This window comes from Vitis riparia, unplaced genomic scaffold, assembly GCF_004353265.1.
Source record: "Vitis riparia cultivar Riparia Gloire de Montpellier isolate 1030 unplaced genomic scaffold, EGFV_Vit.rip_1.0 scaffold478_pilon_pilon, whole genome shotgun sequence".
Taxonomy (NCBI): domain Eukaryota; kingdom Viridiplantae; phylum Streptophyta; class Magnoliopsida; order Vitales; family Vitaceae; genus Vitis; species Vitis riparia.
In genome coordinates this window covers 13,898-38,289 of record NW_023269688.1, presented here as the reverse complement: position 1 = coordinate 38,289, position 24,392 = coordinate 13,898, and the positions used below count along the sequence as shown (strand labels likewise).

Here is a 24,392-nt window from a genome sequence, read left to right as displayed (position 1 = left end):
ATGAATCTTGTATAGAAGGTAAAATAATGAAGAGACCCTTTATTGTTAAAGGACTAAGAGCCAAAGAATGTTTGAAGTTGGTGCATATTAATGTGTGTGGCTCTTTTAATGTACATGCACATGAAGTGAATGAATATTTCATCACCTATACTAATAATTACTGATAAAGGAAACTCCAACTCAACCAGCTGGTAATGCAATCTGCTAGAAAGGAAAACTACAACTCCAACTCAGCCAGCTGCTATTGCAATCTGCCGAAAAGAAAAATCTACTCTCCATATTTGTAATGTGGAAAATCAAGGCTGGAAGGAAATCTCACTTACCTATTCTGTATAACGTTCCATTTTCTGTGTAAAGAAAGTATGTATTGTTTATTTATTCTTTAGAAAACAATCAGTAAAAGTGTCATGAAAATTCAACCTTTCAAAAAATAGTTTTTGTTCTTCATGGCATCAGAGCAGGTTAACCTAAAACAATCCAAAGCTTCCATAGCAACCCCATAAAATGTTCTTAGCATTCAAGCTTTTCATCAATGCTCAAGCCTCGTCTCCATCAAACTGAATATGTCCAATCTCCTTTTGTGGCGCTCACAAGTTCTTTCTCTTGTGCGAAGCCTAGGATTAGTCCATCATCTCTCTGAAAATAGATATGCATCAGAGGAGACAATGGGTATTGAAACAAAGGAGACCCATGATCAGTCAATAGAGACATGGTCTCACAATGATGGTCTACTTACCTCCTGGCTTCTTGGACTCATGACAGAAGAAGTGATGCTTTTGTTGGATGGAACAGAGACTGCCTATGATGTCTGGAACTCTCTAGAAGAAAAGCTCCTTTCAATGACCAAAGAGAAGGAAGTGTAATTGACTAACAGACTTCGAGGGCTAAAGAAAGGCACAAGGTCCCTTGATGAATATCTAAGGGAGTTCAAAGGAATTTGTGATGCATTAGCTACAGTTAGAAAACCAGTAAGTGACCTAGACAAAGTTTTTCAACTAGCTCAAGGTCTTGGAACTAAATACATGGATTTTCGGGTGGCCATGTTATCAAAGCCATTGTATCCCTCTTACAATCAATTTGTTCTGGCTCTACAAGGGCATGAACAAATGATTATGACAAAAAATGAAGAGAACAAGGAGTCAATAAACCATAAACAAGCCCATTTTACCCAACGAGGAAGAGGAAGAAATCGAGGAGGAAGATTTCTTTTAAGAAGTCATGGCTTCACTCCAGCAGGACGATTCAATCACTATGCCACCAGTAACCAAAGGCAGAATGGTCATCCCAGCACCAGAAATCCAAGAAATAGCTTCAACAACCAGTTTTCACCACAACAAAAACTCCAAAAATCTTAAGGTACTCTTATTTGTCAAATCTGTAATAAAGCTAACCATTCAGCTTTGGATTGCTAGAACAGATTTAACTATTCGTATCAATCAAAAGAGATTCCTTAAGCTTTGGTTGCTATGGCTCTAAATGAAGAAGAGAAGGATCCTAATTTTTATGTGGACTCGGGAGTAACAACCCATATAACAAATGACCCGGGTAAGATGTCCCAAGTAATTCCATATAAAGGGCATGATGCAATTTTTGTTGGAAATGGAGAAGCTTTAAGAATCTCACATATTGGTGAAGCTAGACTAAAAACTAAACATAGAGATCTAAAGCTTAAAAAATTATTGGTTGTTCTAGAAATTAAGAAAAATTTGTTATCCATTGGACAACTTACCTTTGATAACCCATGCTCCATAGAATTCTCATCAACTGGTTTTGTCATTAAGGATCAACTTCAGCAAGTGCTAGCCAGAGGAACTAAGAAGGGAGGTCTCTATGCATTGGAGGAAAATGTGATTCAAGCCATGACGGTTACTAGGTCTAGCAAGGCATCATCAGAAGTGTGGCATCAATGCATGGGGCATCCGTAAACAAAATCTATAAAGCTTCTGCAAGATAAGAATTTCATTGAAGTATCTAGTTGGATGAAATCAGCAACAATATGTGCTAGTTGTTAGTTAGGAAAAAGCTGTAAACTTCCTTTTGGCTTAAGAAATAAAATTTCCAGCAATCCTCTTGACAAAATTCATTGTGACTTATGGGGACCTGCACCAAATAATTCAACTCAAGGATACAAGCATTATGTTATCTTTATTGATGATCATACTCCCTACACATGGTTTTATCCCTTGAGAAGAAAATCGGATTTCTTTGAATGTTTTTTGAAGTTTCAAAATCTGGTTGAGAATCAAATTGAAAGATGGATAAAAATCTTCCAAAGTGATGGTGGAGGTGAGTTTCAATCAATTAAATTTCAAAATCACTTGAGCAAGTGTGGAATTTTGCAACAAGTCTCATGCCGAGGAACTCCAGAACAAAATGGGGTTGCAGAGAGAAAGCATAGACACATTGTTGAAATGGGTCTAACAATGCTTTTCAATGCCAAACTACCATTGAGTCTATGGGTAGATGCATTCCTTACTGCTGTATACCTCATTAATCGGTTGCCTTCCAAGGTGTTGAAAATGGAGAGTCCATTCTTTATGCTCTTCAAATAATATCTAGAATATAGGAGCTTAAGAATTTTTGGTTGTCAGTGTTTTCCATGCCTTAGAGACTACGGGAAGAATAAATTCTCACCTAAGACATATCCATGTGTTTTTATTGGATATAGCTCTCTACACAAGGGTAATAGATGCTTGCATCCTTCAACTAAAAGAGTTTACATATCTCGTCATGTCATCTTCAATGAAAATTGTTTTCCTTATGCTAACTCTCTTGTTAAGGAAAATCATTTACAGATTCCTATAGAAATGCTATCATTCTCAATTTCAGATGTTTCTTGTGAGACTTTAAAAATAGATCACCAAACTAAGTCTTGGAAGGAGAACACTGCTAACCAATCAAGTAACTCTAAGAAGTGCAACCACTGCCCATGCACTACTGAGCAAAGAAACCAGTTTAGTGTTGAAGAAAGAATTTCTGCTAGTTACAATACTAACCAAAATATAGAAGCATCATGTGTTAATCCGACTGGAACTCCCATTGCTGTTGCTACTGAAATTTCCACTGTTGCTGCTAGTACAAATGATCATAATACCGTCATTACTATTGAAACTCCCATTGATGTTGCTCTTAGTGCTAGTGGCCACAATTCTAATACTGCTACTACTACTGGAACACTCTCCCAGATTGAGTCTACTAGTAGCTACAAGCCTACCAATGTTGGTAATTTTCCTGATATCAGTAAGCACCTAGTTGTTGATATCTCTTTTCCTGAAAAATGGCAGAAAAATAAGCATGTTGGTCCATCTCCACAAAGAAAATCAACCAGTCATAGTGCTGATGATGAAGTTCTTGATATTAGCAAGCAAATTGTTGTTGACATCTCTTCTCCTCAAGGCCAACACATAGATAACAAAGGAACTCATATGATCACCAGAAGTAAACTCAAGAATGATCCTAGTTTAAAGTCTCAAATGGTTACTTTTGCTACCACAAGAAGTGATATTAGTGAGCCAAAAACTTATCGTACAACATTGAAAATTCCCCATTGGCTCAAAGCAATGCAAGAGGAAATCAAGGCTTTAATCCAAAATCGAACATGGCATTTGGTTCCTAGGCCTCCAACTGCAAATATTGTGGGTTTAAATGGGTGTTTAAGACAAAGTTGAAGGAAGATGGAACCATAGATAGATACAAAGCACGATTAGTTGCTCGAGGCTTTTCTCAAATACCGGGTTTGGACTTTGGAGAGAACTTCGGCCCAGTTATAAAGCATACTACAATCAGATTGATCCTTTCACTAGTAGTAACCTTGGGGTGGACAATGAGGCAATTGGATGTTAAGAATGCCTTCCTACATGGGTTTCTAAAGGAAGAAGTATTCATGGAACAACCTCTAGGATTTATAAATGATTACTACTCAAAAAGTGCTATTTGATAGCTTGTAATTAACTCCTTTAAACACTTTTGAGTAGTAGTTATCACCTTTTAACCCAATTAACATATTAAGGACCCTTGCAATCAATTCTAATCAAATTGTGTTAAGTTTTGGTGTTTTGATAGCTTTTTGATCACCAAAGCAATCAGAGATTAAGGAGAGTTCTTTGGAATCCATGGCAAAGCAATGGAAAACTCAGAAACATGAAGAACTGAAGTTGTGAAGTCCTTTGCCATAAGCAAATCCAGAATGCAAGGAGCAAAAGATGTCCGGACACACCATCGGAGGGCGGCGGAACGTGAGCTGTAGCAAGGCTTGCTCACATTAGTTAATGATCCGGACAACATATCCGGATAGGATATGCTATCATTCGAAGTGTGATGTTCACAAGTGCTGTGTGCTTCAACCTGAGGGAATCCGGATAGGGGAGCGCGCCGCGTGTCATCTTGGGAAATCCGGATGAAGTTGATTCCGATAGCCTTGTGCACTCCGTGTCATCCGGGAGAGGGGTCCCTACACCTTACACACGCAGACGGTCCCCCTTGCACAGCATAGCTTAGTCTACCCGGGGAAGAGTTCCGTCTGCCGACATTTCACATCCGGAATTCCGTGCGCCGACATTTTACATCCGGATATCTCATAGCCGGATGGGAGATGAGGACGTTTCAACTTCTCCGGTCAGACATATCCGGATCCTCTAATAGTGCTTACCCGGAGAGTTTTTCTCTCAGTATACAGTGCTGCGGTGTTCTCCTGAAGCTTCCTGATATTTCCGATTGGCATCTTGTGATATTTTGCTTTAGATATTTGTTGTCTAAATCCTCAAACTCTCCTTGTAAGCCCCCTATCAGAGGATTCCTTAGTCTTTAAGTAAGAAAAAAGGGTGAATAACCTCATATATATAGTTTGTAATTTTCTTTACAGGGATTATTAGGTAATCGACGGAAAAAAGAAATATATTTCACAGAGCACTTGCTCTGTTTTTCCTTCATATAATAGTTTTCTCGTTAGTTTTCTTACTAGCCAAACAAGCTCTGAGGAAGTTTCCTCAGAGAATGAGTGGCTAGACTTTTAGTTCCTTGGAGTTAAGGTTGCCGGGAAAGGTTCCAAGTGCAAGAATTTATAACTTTGTGGTTTCAGCCATTAATGAAGAGAAAGTGTGTTCCTTTAAAGATTTCTATGTTTTTAGTTAACTTAAAACACTTTCAATTCACTTGAGCCAACACTTGGTAAAGCAAGTGATCTCCGTCCATGGAGATGCACTAGTTTACCTCTTGCGAGCTTTTGGGAAGTGACTTGAAGGTAGGATTTTCTAAAATTGCCAACACTTGGTAAGCTTTTGGACTCCAAGGAGACATCCATTAGTTATCTCTTGCGAGCTTGAGAAGGGAAGTCCAAAGTTAAAGATCACCTTGAATGGCAAATGCTAGGTGAGAGGCACGAGCCATTGCAAGTTGCATCAGTGAGAGGGAATTAGAGCTGGAATCCATTTAAAGGATACATCTGTACAACACCGGTTAGAGAATTGACTATATGTTAATTCTCTAATGCGAGGAAACAAACTAAATGACCGGAGCTCTGTTTTTGCATAAGGAACCTCCCCTGTGAACCTAAACCTCCAAGGAATGTTTTTCTTCATAAGTAATTTCCATTACTTTCTTTTTAGTTAGCTTAAACAAAACCTCATTTAACCAAAGTTTGTGTTTTATTTCTTAAGCTAACCTTGAAATGAAAAAACACCAATTTAACTTTGAATTGGTATCAGTTGTGAGTTGAAAACCCTTCCCAATGAACGATCCTAGAGCCACTATGCTATATTAGCTAAAGCTATCCTAATGCATGGTGATATAGGTTATAAATTTTGTTGATTACTCTCTCAATCAAAGAGTACCAGCTGGACATGAATCAGCTGAGACACCAATTGGGAACGAATCAAATGGCGCCGTTGCCGGGGAAGGTGCCAACTTCATAGTGATATTATTTCAGGGTACTTGTGGTTTTCATCACAAGTTTGGTGAGTTTTCTCTCATTTTACTAACTCTTTTAGTTTTTTCTTTTACTCATTTATATTCTAGCATAGTTTTTAATTTGGTTTTAGTTAATCGAACTCTTTTTGGTAGTTTTGTTTTTGTTTTCCTCTGTTTTTGTTTTTTTTTCTTTGTTACAGTTAATACTAGTTGTGTATGTCAAAGTGGATACGAGATTGTGGAGGAAGGCTTGTTAAACTTGAAACACCTCATAACAAGGAGTTGGAAGTAATCTTGAACATCATGGAAACTACACCTGAGGATCAGCATAGTCACCATGATCATCAGGACAATCCCAATGAATTCAGATCAATGAGGGACCGTATGCATCCACCTCGTATGAGTGCACCATCATGTATAGTGCCCCCTACAGAGCAGCTAGTGATCAGACCCCATATTGTGCCACTTTTGCCAACTTTCCATGGAATGGAAAGTGAGAATCCTTATGCCCATATCAAGGAATTTGAAGATGTTTGTAATACATTCCGAGAGGGAGGAGCTTCCATCGACCTGATGAGGCTTAAACTATTTCCTTTTACTTTAAAGGATAAGGCCAAGATTTGGCTTAATTCTTTAAGGCCAAGGAGTATCCGTACTTGGACTGATTTACAAGCTGAATTCCTCAAGAAGTTTTTTCATACTCACAGAACAAATAGCTTGAAAAGGAAAATTTCAAACTTCTCAGCTAAAGAGAATGAGAAATTCTATGAGTGTTGGGAGAGATACATGGAAGCCATTAATGTTTGTCCTCACCATGGCTTTGATACATGGCTGTTGGTGAGTTATTTCTATGATGGGATGTCTTCCTCAATGAAGCAACTCCTCGAAACAATGTGTGGAGGGGATTTCATGAGTAAGAATCCTGAGAAAGTTATGGATTTCTTGAGTTATGTAGCTGAAGTCTCAAGGGGATGGGATGAACCGCACAGAGGAGAAGTGGGAAAGATGAAGTCTCAACCAAATGCTCTTCATGCTAAGGTTGGGATGTACACCTTGAATGAAGATGTTGATATAAAATCAAAATTTGCAGCTATGACAAGAAGAGTGGAAGAGCCAGAACTGAAAAAGATGAATGAAGTGCAAGCTGTTACTGAAACACCAGTGCAAGTAAAGCCATGTTCGATTTGTCAATCTTATGAACACTTGGTGGAGGAGTGCCCTACAATTCCAGTTGCTAGAGAAATGTTTGGAGAACAAGCAAATGTCATTGGACAATTCAAGCCCAATAGCAATGCTTCGTATGGCAATACTTACAACTCAAGTTGGAGGAATCATCCAAATTTTTCATGGAAGCCAAGAGCACCTCAGTACCAACAGCCGGCTCAACCATCTCAACCATCCCAACAAGCTTCAAGTCTTGAACAAGCAATAATGAATCTCAGCAAGGTTGTGGGAGATTTTATTGGAGAATAAAAATCCATCAACTCTCAACTCAGTCAAAGAATGGATGGGATGGATGAGATGCAAAATGACTTATCTCAGGAGATAGATAATCTCCAATACTCAATCTTAAGGCTCACTAATTTGAACACAGTGCAGGAGAAGGGTAGATTTCCTTCTCAACCTCACCAAAACCCCAAGGGTACCCACAAAGTGGAAACTCATGAGGGAGAATCTTCACAGGTGAGAGATGTTAAAGCCTTGATCACTCTAAGGAGTGGTAAAAAGGTTGAGTCACCAACACCCAAGCCATATGCAGAAGAGAAGGAAGAAGAAGAGACAAAGGAGAGGGAGGAAATGAAAGGAAAGAAGAAAGATATCAGTGAAGAGAAGGAGGACCGTGATTCAACAATGAATGCAAATCCGGAGAAAGAGCTTATTAAGGAAGAATTGATGAAGAAACGCACATTTCCACCTTTTCCTCAAGTTTTGCATGGGAAAAAAAGGATAAAAAATGCATCAGAAATCCTTGAAGTATTGAGGCAAGTGAAGGTCAACATTCCATTGCTGGATATGATTAAGCCAGTTCCATCATATGCAAAGTTCCTAAAGGACCTGTGTACTATCAAAAGAGGGTTGAATGTGAATAAGAAAGCCTTCTTGACTGAACAAGTAAGTGCCATCATACAATGCAAATCTCCTTTGAAGTACAAAGATCCGGGATGTCCTACCATTTCAGTCATGATTGGAGGAAAGGTAGTGGAAAAATCTTTGTTAGATTTGGGAGCAAGTGTGAATTTGCTACCATACTCTGTTTATAAGCAATTGGGACTTGGTGAATTAAAGCCAACATCAATCACCCTGTCTTTAGCTGATAGGTCAGTGAAAATTCCAAGGGGGATAATTGAGGATGTTTTAGTTCAAGTTGATAATTTCTACTATCCAGTAGATTTTGTTGTTCTTGATACTGATCCTTTAGTTAAGGAAGCTAATTATGTTCCTATCATCCTTGGAAGGCCATTCCTTGCTACTTCAAATGCAATCATAAATTGTAGGAATGGACTTATGCAACTCACTTTTGGCAACATGACACTTGAGCTTAATATCTTTCATATGTCAAAGAAGCTAATTACTCCGGAAGAAGAAGAAGGTCCAGAAGAGGTATGCATTATTGACACTCTAGTGGAGGAGCATTGTGATCAGAATATGCAAGACGAGTTGAATGAAAGTCTTGAGGATCTTGAAGAAGGGTTGTCTGAACCCGCTGATGTCCTTGCTACTCTACAAGGTTGGAGGAGGAAAGAAGAGATCCTACCTTTATTCAATAAAGATGAGGGACAAGATGATGTAACAGAAGAATTCCCGAAGCTCAATTTGAAACCTCTGCCCATGGAGTTAAAATATACATACCTGGAAGAAAATAACCAATGTCCTGTTGTTATATCTTCATCTCTTACTGGTCATCGGGAGATTTCTCTACTTGAAGTTCTTAAGAGGTGCAAGAAAGCAATAGGATGACAAATATCTGACTTGAAAGGAATCAGTCCTCTGGTTTGTACACATCACATATATATGGAGGAAGAAGCTAAACCAATTCGTCAACCTCAAAGAAGATTGAATCCTCATTTACAAGAAGTGGTGCGAACTGAGGTACTGAAGCTACTCCAAGCAGGTATTATTTATCCCATATCTGACAGCCCTTGGGTGAGTCCTACTCAAGTGGTACCAAAGAAGTCAGGGATTACTGTGGTTCGAAATAAAAAAGGAGAAGAAATTTCTACACGCCTCACTTCAGGCTGGAGGGTGTGTATTGATTATAGGAAATTGAATGCGATTACAAGGAAAGATCATTTTCCATTTCCGTTTATTGATCAGGTGCTGGAGAGAGTCTTTGGCCATCATTTCTATTGTTTCTTGGACGGGTACTCAGGGTATTTCCAAATTGAAATTGATGTTGAAGATTAGGAGAAGACCACTTTCACATGTCCGTTTGGAACATACGCCTACAGAAGAATGCCTTTTTGTTTATGCAATGCACCTGCAACATTCCAAAGATGTAAGCTTAGTATCTTCAGTGATATGGTGGAGCGAATTATGGAGGTTTTCATGGATGATATCACCATATATGGAGGTACATTTGAAGAATGCTTAGTAAATTTGGAAGCGGTTCTTAAAAGATGCATTGAAAAAGACTTGGTGCTCAACTGGGAGAAATGTCATTTTATGGTACGTCAAGGAATTGTCCTTGGCCATATCATCTCCGAGAAAGGCATTGAAGTTGATAAAGCAAAGGTGGAACTTATTGCCAAATTGCCATCCCCAACCACTGTAAAAGGAGTAAGGCAATTTCTTGGCCATCCAGGGTTCTACAGGAGGTTTATACAAGATTTCTCTAAGCTGTCAAGGCCTCTTTGTGAACTTTTAACTAAGGATGCTAAGTTTGTCTGGGATGAGAGATGTCAAAAGAGTTTTGATCAATTGAAGCAATTTTTGACAATCGCTCCAATAGTAAGGGCTCTTAATTGGCAATTACCCTTTGAAGTAATGTGTGATGCCAGTGACTTTGCTATAGGAGCTGTACTTGGCCAAAGAGAAGATGGGAAGCCCTATGTGATCTACTATGCAAGCAAAACATTGAATGAGGCTCAAAGAAACTACACAACTACAGAGAAAGAATTGTTAGTTATGGTGTTTGCTTTAAACAAGTTTCGTGCTTATTTGGTAGGGTCTTTCATCATTGTTTTCACTGACCATTCAGCCTTGAAGTATTTATTGACAAAGCAAGATGCAAAAGCAAGGTTGATTAGATGGATTCTTTTGTTACAAGAGTTTGATCTACAAATCAGGGACAAGAAAGGGGTGGAGAATGTGGTAGCTGACCACCTTTCAAGGTTGGCTATAGCACATAATTCCCATGTATTACCTATTAATGATGACTTTCCTGAGGAATCACTTATGTTGCTAGAGAAAGCTCCTTGGTATGCTCATATTGCTAACTATTTGGTTACTGGTGAAGTTCCAAGTGAGTGGAAAGCGCAAGACAGGAAACACTTCTTTGCAAAAATTCATGCTTATTATTGGGAAGAGCCCTTCCTTTTCAAGTACTGTGCAGATCAGATCATAAGGAAGTGTGTCCCTGAAGAGGAGCAACAAGGGATCCTCAGCTATTGCCATGAGTATGCCTGTGGAGGCCACTTTGCCTCTCAGAAAACAGCTATGAAGGTCTTGCAATCAGGGTTTACTTGGTCATCGCTTTTCAAAGATTCCCACATCATGTGTAGGAGTTGTGATAGATGCCAAAGACTCGGGAAGCTTACAAAAAGAAACCAAATGCCCATGAACCCCATCCTTATAGTTGATCTTTTTGATGTTTGGGGTATTGACTTCATGAGACCTTTCCCAATGTCTTTCGGTAACTCTTATATATTGGTGGGGGTGGACTATGTTTCCAAATGGGTGGAGGCAATCCCCTGTAAACATAATGATCATAGGGTGGTTCTCAAATTTCTTAAGGAGAACATCTTCTCAAGATTTGGGGTGCCCAAGGCCATAATCAGTGATGGAGGTACTCATTTTTGCAACAAACCTTTTGAAGCCTTATTAGCCAAGTATGGAGTGAAGCATAAGGTAGCTACACCTTATCATCCTCAAACTTCCAGGCAAGTAGAGCTAGCAAACAGGGAAATAAAAAACATATTGATGAAAGTGGTGATTACAAGCAGAAAAGATTGGTCTATTAAGCTGCATGATTCATTATGGGCATATAGAACAGCTTATAAGACTATTCTTGACATGACCCCCTATCGTCTCGTCTATGGCAAAGCATGCCACCTCTCTGTGGAAGTTGAATATAAGGCTTGGTGGGCAATCAAGAGGTTGAACATGGACTTGATCAGAGCTGGGGAAAAGAGGTGCTTAGACCTTAATGAGATGGAGGAATTAAGAAATGATGCTTACATCAATTCCAAAGTTGCAAAACAGAGGATGAAGAAGTGGCATGATCAACTAATCTCCAACAAAGAATTGCGGAAAGGACAAAGAGTCCTACTCTATGACTCAAGACTCCATATCTTTCCAAGGAAGCTCAAGTCAAGATGGATAGGTCTTTTCATTATTCACCAAGTACATCTCGATGGAGTGGTGGAATTACTAAATTCCAATGGCATAGACACCTTTAGAGTCAATGGTCATCGCCTCAAGCCATTCATTGAGCCGTTCAAGCCAGAAAAGGAGGAAATCAACCTCCTTGAGCCACAAAACGCCTGATCAGAGAAGGGTTAAATGGACTTGGTTTCACCAAAGTCCATAATTTTGTTAAATATGTTAATTTTAAGTTTTGTAAATTATTTGATTGTAATTTTGGTCTTGAAATTATGTAAATTGTAACTAACTTAATCTTTTTGAATGATTAAAATCAGCAGGAGCAGATTCTTGCCACTCAGGCCCAGCACACTGCCATCCTGAGGCAGATTTAGCATCATCTTGGCAATACATCAGCTCCTGAGCATGCCATTCCCATCTCATCATGAGCCTCCTACAGGAGAGGCGGTTGAGCCATCATTTCCACAGCATCACTCCACGTCACTTAGGAGGTACCACTTCCTCTCTATTTTTCAATCGCTTTTGTCACATTGAGGACAATGTTCAGCTTGGTTGGGGGGGAGAGTTGAGGAAGGAAGTTTTTTGTTATTAATGCTAAGTTATTTTGGTAATTTAGTTGCTTTTTCCTTAAATTTAAAAATTTTAAAGTTTTTATTCTACTCTCCATGGTTATTAAGGAAAAATTCTCAAAAATGAAATGAGAAAAATTGAATTTTTGTCTTTTTACTTGACTTAGAGTTTGTATTATGCTTACTAAAGTTGATGAATTGTTGAAACTTCTATTAAATTCAACCTTAGTTCTTCCACTTTAAACTATTCACACACTGTGCACAATAGGTTCCGATTATAAGATGAAAAACTATTTCCCTCTTGACTTAGGAAAATTTTAGACTTGGTACCTTTGACCTCATTTAATAGTGTTGGGACACCTTATAAAAGGCCAATGAGCCTTTGAAAAAAAAGAATAAAGAAAGAAAGAAAAAAAATGTTTGCTTGCCTTGAAACCCGAGCAAAGTCTGAGGGGTATATTGTGAAAATCTTTAAAACCTGGTGCCCTAAGCCTTCATTGGTTGGGAGCCACCGATCTCAATGCTCGTTACAAGGGTGGATAGGTGGAGTTTAACATACTGTAGGTGCTTGGGTATTAAAAATTCATTCTCAAAAGTCCGGGGTAAAATCTGAGGAGTTAGTGGTTGAAAAATCCTTAAAACTTGATGCCCTAAACCTTAATTGGTTGGGAGTCATCAATGGACCCCTGTTACATGGACAATTTAGAAAAGAATACCTTTAGCCTTATACTCCTAAAATAAAATAAAAAAAAATTGTGAAAAAAGAGGTGCGTTCTTAACCTATTAGAGGTTGATTAGTTTGCTAAGCTGTGAAAAAGAACTAGGTTGGGGGGAGAGATTAGTTCAACATACTATATTCGGAAGCTAATAAATAACACTTAGATTTTTGTGGAAGAGTAAGGTTTGACCCTTTGGAAGTGGAAACTCTTTTAAAGCTTAAATTTGCATAATGCCTTCTCTTTAAGAATTGTGATTAGACAAGTTATTTGATAACTCTTGTTGAAGTTTGAGTTTTATTTCTTTAATGTTCCATGCGAGAGTTAGATCATCATGCCACTTGAAAATTGTTTTTTAATCAGCATGGTGTTGTAAATTATAGTACTGTTTATTTTTATTTTTCTCTCCTTCATTGCTAAGGGACTAGCAATATGTCGGTTGGGGGGGAGTGATTACTACTCAAAAAGTGCTATTTGATAGCTTGTAATTAACTCCTTTAAACACTTTTGAGTAGTAGTTATCACCTTTTAACCCAATTAACATATTAAGGACCCTTGCAATCAATTCTAATCAAATTGTGTTAAGTTTTGGTGTTTTGATAGCTTTTTGATCACCAAAGCAATCAGAGATTAAGGAGAGTTCTTTGGAATCCATGGCAAAGCAATGGAAAACTCAGAAACATGAAGAACTGAAGTTGTGAAGTCCTTTGCCATAAGCAAATCCGAATGCAAGGAGCAAAAGATGTCCGGACACACCATCGGAGGGCGGCGGAACGTGAGCTGTAGCAAGGCTTGCTCACATTAGTTAATGATCCGGACAACATATCCGGATAGGATATGCTATCATTCGAAGTGTGGTGTTCACAAGTGCTGTGTGCTTCAACCTGAGGGAATCCGGATAGGGGAGCGCGCCGCGTGTCCTCTTGGGAAATCCGGATGAAGTTGATTCGGATAGCCTTGCGCACTCCGTGTCATCCGGGAGAGGGGTCCCTACACCTTACACACGCAGACGGTCCCCCTTGCGCAGCATAGCTCAGTCCACCCTGGGAAGAGTTCCGTCCGCCGACATTTCACATCCGAAATTCTGTGCGCCGACATTTCACATCCGGAATTCCGTGCGCCGACATTTTACATCCGGATATCTCATAGTAGGATGGGAGATGAGGACGTTTCAACTTCTTCGGTCAGACATATCCGGATCCTCTAATAGCGCTTACCCGGAGAGTTTTTCTCTCAGTATACAGTGCTGCGGTGTTCTCCTGAAGCTTCCTAATATTTCCGACCGACATCTTGTGATATTTTGCTTTAGATATTTGTTGTCTAAATCCCCAAACTCTCCTTGTAATCCACCTATCAGAGGATTCCTTAGTCTTTAAGTAAGAAAAAATGGTGAGTAACCTCATATATATAGTTTGTAATTTTCTTTACAGGGATTATTAGGTAATCGACGGAAGAAAGAAATATATTTCACAGAACACTTGCTCTGTTTTTCCTTCATATAATAGTTTTCTCGTTAGTTTTCTTACTAGCCAAACAAGCTCTGAGGAAGTTTCCTCAGAGAATGAGTGGCTAAACTTTTAGTTCCTTGGAGTTAAGGTTACCGGGAAAGGTTCCAAGTGCAAGAATTTATAACTTTGTGGTTTCAGCCATTAATGAAGAGAAAGTGTGTTTCTTTAATGATTTCTATGTTTTTAGTTAACTTAAAACACTTTCAATTCACTTGAGCCAACACTTGGTAAAGCAAGTGATCTCCGTCCATGGAGATGCACTAGTTTACCTCTTGTGAGCTTTTGGGAAGTGACTTGAAGGTAGGATTTTCTAGAATTGCCAACACTTGGTAAGCTTTTGGACTTCAAGGAGACATCCATTAGTTATCTCTTGCGAGCTTGAGAAGGGAAGTCTAAAGTTAAAGATCACCTTGAATGGCAAATGCTAGGTGAGAGGCACGAGCCATTGCAAGTTGCATCAGTGAGAGGGAATTAGAGTTGGAATCCATTTAAAGGATACATCTGTACAGCACCGGTTAGAGAATTGACTATATGTTAATTCTCTAATGCGAGGAAACGAACCAAATGACCGGAGCTCTGTTTTTGCATAAGGAACCTCCCCTGTGAACCCAAACCTCCAAGGAATGTTTTTCTTCATAAGTAATTTCCATTACTTTCTTTTTAGTTAGCTTGAAACAAAACCTCATTTAACCATAGTTTGTGTTTTATTTCTTAAGCTAACCTTGAAATGAAAAAGCACAAATTTAACTTTGAATTGGTATCAGTTGTGAGTTGAAAACCCTTCCCAGTGAACGATCCTAGAGCCACTATGCTATATTAGCTAAAGCTATCCTAATGCATGGTGATATAGGTTATAAATTTTGTTGATTACTCTCTCAATCAAAGAGCACCAGCTGGACATGAATCAGCTGAGACACCAATTGGGAACGAATCAATAAATGAGGACCTTCTGAATCATGTCTGCAAATTGAATCGCTCTCTTTATGGCCTTGAGAAAGCTCCAAGGGCCTGGTTTGATAGACTATCCCAATGTCTTCTTCATCTGGGGTTTTACTGTGGTAAAGCAGACTCATCTCTATTTATTCTTCGCAAAGGTCAGTCTATTGTTTTGCTACTTATCTATGTTGATGATATTATAGTCACAGGCAATGATAACAACATCATTAGTGACCTCATCAGCACCCTGAGTAGTGAATTTTCTCTCAAGGACTTAGGATCTTTGCATTATTTTTTGGGATTGGGGGTTAAGCATCTTCCTAATTGATTGTTTGTTTCTCAAACAAAGTACACTAGAGATCTCTTAGAGCACACAAAAATGATGGAGTGTACTCATATCAACACACCCATGGATCTTAAGTCTATCATCACACCTTCTAATGAACGGCCTATTGATCCTACACGATGTAGGCAACTTGTTGGATCCCTTCAATATTGAACTTTCACAAGGCCTGATATTGTGCATTCAGTAAACAAGGCCTGCCAACATTTCCAAGCACCCACTAAAGCTGACTTGCGAGCTGTCAAACGCATCCTTAGATATTTGAAAGGAACAATGGAGCATGGAATCGGGTTTTTCAAGCAAAGTTCTCTTTGTCTCACTGGTTTTTGTGATGCTGATTGGGCGGGATGCACAAACACAAGAAGAAGCACATCTGGGTATTGTATTTTTTTCGGCGCCAATTGTATCTTATGGTCCTCAAAGTGACAACCTACAGTTTCTAGATCAAGCATTGAGGCTGAATATCGATCCCTTGCATCCAGTGCCGCAGAAATAACCTAACTTACTTGCCTTTTCCGTGATATTGGCATTCAACTACGTGAACCTCCTCAATTGCTATGCGATAATCTCAGTGCCCTTCACATGACAGTAAATCCCGTCTTCCATGCATGTTCCAAGCATATGGAGTTGGACTATCATTTTGTTCTGGAAAAAGTTGCAAGTGGAGTTTTGATTACTCGTTTCCTTCCATCGTCCTTACAAGTAGTTGATATATTCACAAAGGCACTCCCTAAGACTTCATTCCAAGTCTTTCGATTCATGCTAGGAGTGCACAAGTTACCACTCACTAGCTTGCGGGGGGTTGATAAAGGAAACTCCAACTCAACCAGCTGATAATGTAATCTGCCAGAAAAGAAAACTACAACTCCAACTCAGCCAGCTGCTAATGCAATCTGCCGGAAAGGAAAATCTACTCTCCATATTTGTAATGTGGAAAATCAAGTCTGTAAGGAAATCTCACTTACCTATTCTGTATAATGTTCCATTTTCTGTGTAAAGAAAGTATGCATTGTTTATTTATTCTTTATAAAACAATCAGTAAAAGTGTCGTGAAAATTCAACCTTTCAAAAAATAGTTTCTGTTCTTCAATTACTATAGGTATGGTTTAGAAAATTTGATGCCATAGATATATTCAAGGAATTTAAGGTGGAATTGGAAAAGCAGTTGGGTAAACATCTCAAGGCACTTAAATCATATTAAGATGGTGAGTATATGTTGAGTTAGTTTGATTCTTTCTTAAAGGAGTATGAGATTATATATCAATTACGTGTTGTTAGAACTCTATAGACTCCATAACATAATGGAGTAGTGGAAAGAAGACATTGAACTCCAATGAACATGGTAAGATCAATGATGAGTTTCTCAACACTCCCTACATCCTTTTGGGGATCTATCTTAGAAATTGTAGAATATCTTTTTAACCTAGTTCATTATAAATGGATACATTTGGCCCCCATAAAAATGTGGACAAGATGCAAGTGTAATTTATACCATGTTCGCATATAGGGGTATCCAACACGTGCTGAACCTAAAGGTAGTTGGAATCAAGGTTTTTGTTTGTTTGTTTATTTGTTTGTAAGATATCCAAAAGGAACAAAAGGTTATTACTTTTATAGTTAGGTCAATTAGAAAGTATTTGTTAACACAAATGTCACATTTCTAAACGAAGACTAAATGATAAATAATAAATCCAGAAATGATATTGACTAGAGATTTCTAGACGATAGTCTCACAATATCATAGAATATTATGGATCCAATACTACCTTTACTTATTATTCCTAATAGTTTCTAGTACACGAGTCTTTTGTCATAATGGAAGGGCTCTTTCACAACCAAACTAATTTTTGTATTTAGAAGAGTCCTTTATGACAATTCCAGTAAAACATGAGATCAATCTCATAGCTTAGGATGAAACCCTGAGTGATGTGGATGCTCATCTATGGAAATGACCTATGGAGGCATAGGTAAAATCTATGCATTTTAACAAAAGTTTGGAAACTTGTAGAAACACTTGAAGGGATAGAACTCATAGGGTGCAAGTGGGTCTACAAGGGAAAGAGAGGAGTAGATGGAAAAGTTAAGATGTATAAGGCTAGACTTATAACAAAGGGTTATGGTCAAAAACCTAGTTGGACTATAAGAAGGCCTTTTCACCAGTAACCATGCTCAAGTACATCACAATGCTCTTATATATTATGGCACATCTCAATTTTGAAACATGGCAAATAGATGTCAAGACAACATTCTCTTTATATATATAACACGACAATTTGCCTACATCCACAGAGTTGCAGGGATATCACTATTGTCAGGGAAGAATACAGAGTACAACCTCGCGGCTACAATATTCTCTTTATATATATAACACGGCAACCCCACCACACTAAAAAACCCTAATTACAAAAGGTGGTTCCACAATGGGCTAAACGAGCCCAACAGGCCTCAATAAATCTCCCATTAAAAAGCCATGCAATATTATTCAGGTTGGGTCGTCAAACTGGATCAAACAAAACTAGGCTCCACAAAGCCCAACAGAAGATACCCGCAAGAATTTCACTAATCATCTCTACAAAAACTTGGATGCCTATGGAATTCTCATCTTCAGAGATGATGAAGAACTTGAGAAAGGAGGAGATATTGCATTTGATCTTTCAAGAGCTATTGAAGAATCAAAGATATTCACTGTCATTTTCTCGAAAAATTATGCCAACTCTAGGTGGTGTTTAAATGAACTTCTAAAGATTATTGAGAGTATGGAGAAAGAAGGAAAAATAGTTCTACCAATTTTCTACCATGTGAATCCCTCAGATGTCAGAAAACAGCTAGGAAGTTATCGAGAAGCATTTGCTAACCATGAAAAAGATGCAGATGAGGAGAAGAAGGCGAGCATACAAAAATGGAGGACTGCCTTGAGCAAAGCAAGCAACCTATTTGGATGGCATATAGATGAGCAGTAACTATACTTCCCTTTACTCTTAGTTTAAAATTCATTCACTTTTTTAATTTTGTTTGGATTGAGGCATTACCATCCATTCTCAAATCAAACCTGCATAATATTAGTTAACTACCAATTTTGTTTCTTTCCTTCTTTTGTTTGGATGACTCAATTTTATTTGATTTATGCAGGATGGTCATTCTTTTTTCTTTATTTATTTTTATTTTTTATTTTTTTATAATTAATACAAAGGTTTAAATTATGAGAGATTCTCAATTACATTTAACATTTTATCATGATAATTTTATATTAATTTCATATTTTTGGATCTAAAAAGATAAATAAGAGAGATTAAAATAAAATGAATGATTAATCTTAATTTAGGATATGATTACAAAAAACATGGTAGATTGCAAAATCTTGAGAATTCTATAAAACAATCAATTTTTTATTTTATTTTATTTTATTTTATTTATACATGCATGTTGAGCTCATTTTTTTATTTTCAATACGAGTTTAGATAATTTAGTATTTTTATATTGAAATTGATTTTTGAAATGATGAGTTCAATAGTTTTAGGCTGAACCCTTCTTTTGAAAATACAAATTCAACGTAAAAATATTAATTAAACTTTTATTTCTAATTATGAGTTCAATATAAAAATGTTAAACTTGTACTTTGAAAGGGCGTGTTGAATAATACAAAATTTAGTCTTTTGAAAAGATGAGTTTAGATTAGTTCAATATAAAAATACTAAATACATCTTTTGAAAAAGGTTCAATATTATTAAACTCATATGTTAAAAAATAAGTTCAATGTAAAAACACCGAACTCGTCTTTTAAAAAAATGAACTCAGAGTAAATTATTATTAATTTTTATATGAAACTTATCTGTTCAAATAATAAGTTCAGTATTTTTACCTTTGAATTGTCTTTTAAAAGAAAAGTTCGATATTTTAATATTTTAACTTTGAAATCATTTTTACAAATATTGAATTTATTTTTTTAAGAGACAAGTTTAATGTGAAAATACTAAATTTGTCTTTTGAAAAGATAACTTTAATGTAAAAATATTAAACTTATATTTTCGAAAATGAGATCAAATGTAAAATTATTGAACTTTTATTTTAAGAGATAAGTTCAATATTAGAAAGTAAGTTAATCTTTTATATCGATCTTCTCTTATAATTAAAAGACAAGTTGAATATTGCTACAATGAAATATTCTTACATTGGAATCTTTTATCCAAAAGATAAGTTCCATGTAGATTCTACTTGATATATTATGGTAATTTTAAAAATAATTTTTAAGGAACAATATTTTAAATTTTTTTTGAAGCTGTTGTACTTACACAAAAGTCCCCTATAAGAAGAGCTAGAGAATCTACAAAAACCTAAACAATTAAACAAAATTTTCCTCCTATTAAAATTGTCTTCATGTTGAGGCAGCCCTTACTACAGCTGGCTGTAGCAAACGTAGGAAGCTCTCTATTTATTTCAATAATTGAAGGATCTTCTTATCCCTTTGGGACTCCTGCTTGCCTCTTCAAAAATTTTGCAATTTAGTCAGTCCAAAACTTTAACTCTATTTTTCTGTGAGGCCCTGGTGATTGAATGATGTATATGAATTTCATGCTCACCTACTGCAAAAATTCTCATGCACCTCCCTCCAGTATCTGTCCTTTTTTTCTCTTTATCAATACCCATGTTCTTAATTAATAAAAATGCTTTGAAACTTTTCACATTGTTTCCCATCCCTCAGTTGACATGCAAAACTTAATTGCTGAACTACAAAGAATGAGGTCCCTTTTTTTTTTTTTTTGGACTTTCCACATTGGCAAAACTTGATATATTGCTAAACTTTCCACATTGGCAAGTTTATAAAACCTAAAAACAAGTGATATTGAGTGAGCAACCCCCCTCACTTTTTTTTTTGTGAATTAAAGAGTGAAAGAAAGTCAATAGTTTGGGCATAGAGGAGAGTCCTGCTCAATCTCAAATCAATGGAAGTGTTACTAGATTGGTAAGCTTAGATGGCAAATTGGAAGCTTGAAGCTTGGCACATTAGTAGTTATCCCATTTGAGCTCTCTAATCAAGGTTTTTTATTTTTTAATTTTTTTAATTTTTTAATTGGGTGGGGGGTTTGAACTTCATCACTTTCATTTATAATAGATAAAAACTAAATTATACTTAAATATGTAAATTGGCTTGACCCATTTATTCTACATTTTATTGCTACTAATTCAAGTGTACTAGATAGAACCAAACATCACTAAATTTATTTTGCATATGTTATATTTTGCAACTCATTCTAACTCATGCATTTCTTTACAATTGGTAGATATGAGACTAATGTTCTCAAGGAAATTACTGATGACATTGTTAGAAGATTGAATCATAATCAGCCTTTGAATCTTGGCAAGAACATAGTTGGAATGAGTTTTCATTTGGAAAAATTGAAGTCATTGATAAACAAAAATTTGAATGAAGTTTGTGTTGTTGGGATATGTGGAATTGGTGGGATTGGTAAAACTAGTGTTGCCATGGCTATTTATAATGAGCTCTCAAATCAATATAATGGTAGTAGCTTTCTTAGAAAAGTCAAGGAGAGGTCTGAAGGGGATACGCTTCAGTTACAACATGAACTTCTTCAAGGTATCTTAAGGGGAAAGAGTTTAAAATTAAGCAACATTGATGAAGGAGTCAAGATGATAAAGAGGAGTCTTAGCTCGAAGAGACTTCTTGTAGTTTTTGATGATGTAGATAATTTGAAGCAACTAGAATATTTGGCTGAAGAGCAGGGTTGGTTTGGTGCAAAAAGTACAATCATCATTACTACTAGAGACAAAAACTTGTTGGCTCAATATGGAGTGAATATAGAGTATGAGGTTACTACATTAAATGAGGAAGAAGCTGTTGAGCTTTTTAGTTTGTGGGCCTTTAAACAAAATCTTCCTAATAAAGTAGATCAAGACCTCTTCTATGAAGTAGTGCGTTATGCCAAAGGCACTCCTTTAGCACTCAAAGTTTTAGGTTCCAATTTCTTTGATAAGAAGACAAAAGAAGAATGGAAAAGTGCATTAGAAAAGCTAAAAAAATAATCAGATGAGAGAATTTATTGTGTTCTTAGAACAAGTTATGATGGACTTGATAGTGTAGATAAAGATATATTTCTTGACATTGCATGTTTCTTCAAAGGCAAGGACAAAGACTTTGTTTCAAGAATATTAGGTCCTTATGCAAAGAATGGAATAAGAACTCTTGAGGATAAATGTCTCATAACTATTTCAGCAAACATGTTAGATATGCATGATATGGTACAACAAATGGGTTGGAACATTGTTCATCAAGAATGCCCTAAAGACCCAGGAAGAAGGAGTAGATTGTGGGGTTCTGATGCCGAACTTGTGCTGACAAAAAATACAGTAAGAGCTAAATGCATGAAGTTATATTCTTATTTTTGTCTAAAAAATTACATATTTAAATACTTTCAATTAAGTTTTATGCCTTTTGTGCCTCACTTATTTTTTACTTTTATGTTTCAGGGGACACAAGCAATTGAAGGACTGTTTGTGGAAATCTCTACACTAGAACATATAGAGTTCACTCCAAAAGCTTTTGAAAAGATGAATAGACTTAGATTGCTTAAAGTCTATCAAGAGGCTATATATGATTCGGTAATAGAACCTTGGATGGATATAAGCCCTAGTGAAATGGAATTTTTGGAACTGCCCCTTTCTAGAAAATTTGAATTTCCTTTTCTTGAGTTAAGATACCTCCATTGGGATGGATACTCTTTATGGTACTTGCCAAAAAACTTCAATGCAAAGAATCTTGTTGAACTTAGTCTGAGGGGTAGCACAATAAAACAACTTTGGGAAGGGAAAAAGGTATTATTATTACTTAGTTAAATGCTTTTTTTCATATTAATTTTATATTTTATGGAAACTTACCATTATTTTTTTTTCAGCTTCTTGACAAATTGAAGGTCATCAACCTAAGTTATTCGATGAATCTTATCAAACTCCCGGACTTTTCAAGTGTGCCAAATTTGGAGATTCTAACTTTAGAAGGTTGAGCAATGTTACCTAAAAGGTTCATCTATCAATATTAGAGTTATTACCTAACTTTATTTTTCTTGGTTTTGACAGGTTGTAGAAGCCTTAAGAGTCTTCCAAGCAGCTTTGATAAGTTCAAATACCCTCAAAGTCTTTCTTGTGGCGGTTGTTCAAAGCTAATGAGTTTTCCAGAAATCAATGGAAATATGGGAAAGCTAAGGGAGTTTAATTTCAGTGGGACATCTATAAGCGAGGTACCATCATTGATTAAACATCTAAATGGTCTCGAAGAGTTGCTTTTAGAAGATTGCAAGAAGCTTGTGGCCTTTTCCGAGAACATTGGTAGTTTGAGCTCTCTTAAATCTCTCAAACTTAAAGGATGTTCAAAGTTAAAGGGTCTTCCATCATCAATCAAACATTTACAAGCTCTTAAAAACTTAGGTTTGTCAAATTGCGAAAATCTTGTGAGGCTTCCCGAGAGTATTTGTAGTTTGAGCTCTCTTGAAACTCTCTTTCTCAATGGGTGTTTAAAATTCAAGGGCTTTCCAGAAGTCAAGGGCGATATGAACAATTTAAGGGTGCTTCGTCTAGATTCAACAGCTATAAAAGAGATACCTTCATCAATTACACATCTAAAAGCCCTGGAATACTTAAATTTGTCGAGGAGCATCATTGAGAGTCTCCCAGAGAGCATTTGTACTATGACATCTCTTAAAACTATAAGTGTTGATGAGTGTTCAAAACTCCACAAATTGCCGGAGGACCTACGGGAGTTGTCACGTTTGGAGATACTTTCATTTTCACATATCAGATGTGACTTGCCCTGTTTGTCAGGCTTATGCTCCTTAAAAGAGTTAACTCTACAGTGTTGCAATCTAAAGCAAGGAGTAATTAAGAGAGATAGCCGCTTGTCCTCATTGAAGACATTAATCCTGATTGACTGCAACTTAATGGACGGAGTAATCATTGATATTTGCCACCTTTTGTCATTGAAAGAACTACGTCTAAGCAGCTGCAACATAAGAGGAATCCCAAATGATATTTTCTGCCTATCATCCTTGGACATATTGAATCTGGACGGAAACCATTTTAGTAGCATACCTGCTGGCATCAGTCGACTGTCTCATCTGACAGCACTTAACTTGAGGCACTGCAACAAGCTTCAACAAGTTCCAGAGCTTCCGTCAAGTCTACGGCTTTTAGATGTGCATGGCCCTTCAGATGGTACTTCGTCAAGCCCGTCATTGCTGCCGCCACTGCATTCTCTGGTCAATTGTTTAAATTCGGCAATTCAGGTACGATTTCTATCGCACAGGACTCTTCTTTTATGCAGGTAATGGATTTAGATAACGCTTTTGTGCAGGATTCGGAAATAAGAAGCAGGCGTAATTGGAATGGAGCATATTTTTCTGATTCTTGGTACAGTGGCAACGGAATTTGTGTTGTGATTCCTGGAAGTAGTGGAATACCGAAGTGGATAAAGAACAAGAGAAAGGGATCTGAGATAGAGATAGAGCTTCCTCAGAATTGGCACCTAAACAATGATTTCTTGGGATTTGCCTTATACTGTGTTTATGCTCCAGTTCCCTCTAACCTTGAGGCCATGATTAGAAAAGGATTTCTGAATATATCTGAGAAAAGATCCATTTTTGGATCTCTCTTTGGTTTTTATTTAGAAGTAAACTGTGGCATGGCTAGCCATGGTGATGAATTCCAATCCAAGGATATTCTCTCATTTTCATCTGATTGTGAATGCTGCCAGGATTTTGATTTTGATGGTGGTCTATCATGGGTAGTATGTTATCCCAAGGTTCTATTCAGGAGAAGTATGGGACGCACTTCAAGGCTTCATTTCTGGGCTGCTATTTTGGTAAATTGA

At 37.1% G+C, this 24,392-nt stretch overlaps 1 non-coding gene and 1 pseudogene across 1 annotated transcript; one reads left to right on the top strand and one right to left on the bottom strand.

Moving 5' to 3' along the window:
- The first annotated feature begins 665 nt into the window (after positions 1-665).
- LOC117909938 lies at positions 666-24,392 on the top strand (annotated as a pseudogene).
- LOC117909951 lies at positions 6,619-6,725 on the bottom strand. Its single transcript, XR_004650506.1, has one exon. It is a non-coding gene; the product is annotated as a small nucleolar RNA R71 (small nucleolar RNA).